A 505-nucleotide genomic window follows, 5' to 3' on the forward strand; every position below is an offset into this window, starting at 1 on the left:
CCCCAAACACGCCAGGACCCAGCCGAGGCTTTCAGCTCACAAACAGCTCCCGACACGCCCAGCTTGGCCTCAAAGCAGGATCCTGCTGGGAGCTGGAGAAGCAGACGCTGGAACCAAGGTGGGGAGCGGGTGGAGACCAGTGCTTTCAGCACAAAGCCCACCCACCACGGCCTCCACGCCTCACGACCCTGCTCAGGTGGCACGTGCCAATTCCCAGAGAAGTGCCAGGGCTCTGCGAGTCATGGCCGACAGCTCCCAAAGCCTCCCCGGGCCTCTCCTGCCTGCCCAGAGCTCCTTGTCCCCGTTTCCCAGTGTAACTGGGGCGCAGGCGGTTGTTTCCCAGCAGCCTGGCCCAGCACGGTGGCAACGTCACGTCCCCGGGAGGGTTTGCTGCTCCCTCGCCGCGGCACTGCCTGTTTACCCGGGCAGGTCCCAGACCCCATGAGCCTTTGTGCTCGCAGGAAACACGGGCAGGCGATGCCCAGGGCGGCTGCGGGCAGCTCTG

This window comes from Pterocles gutturalis, unplaced genomic scaffold (genome assembly GCF_000699245.1).
Source record: "Pterocles gutturalis isolate BGI_N339 unplaced genomic scaffold, ASM69924v1 scaffold23164, whole genome shotgun sequence".
Taxonomy (NCBI): domain Eukaryota; kingdom Metazoa; phylum Chordata; class Aves; order Pterocliformes; family Pteroclidae; genus Pterocles; species Pterocles gutturalis.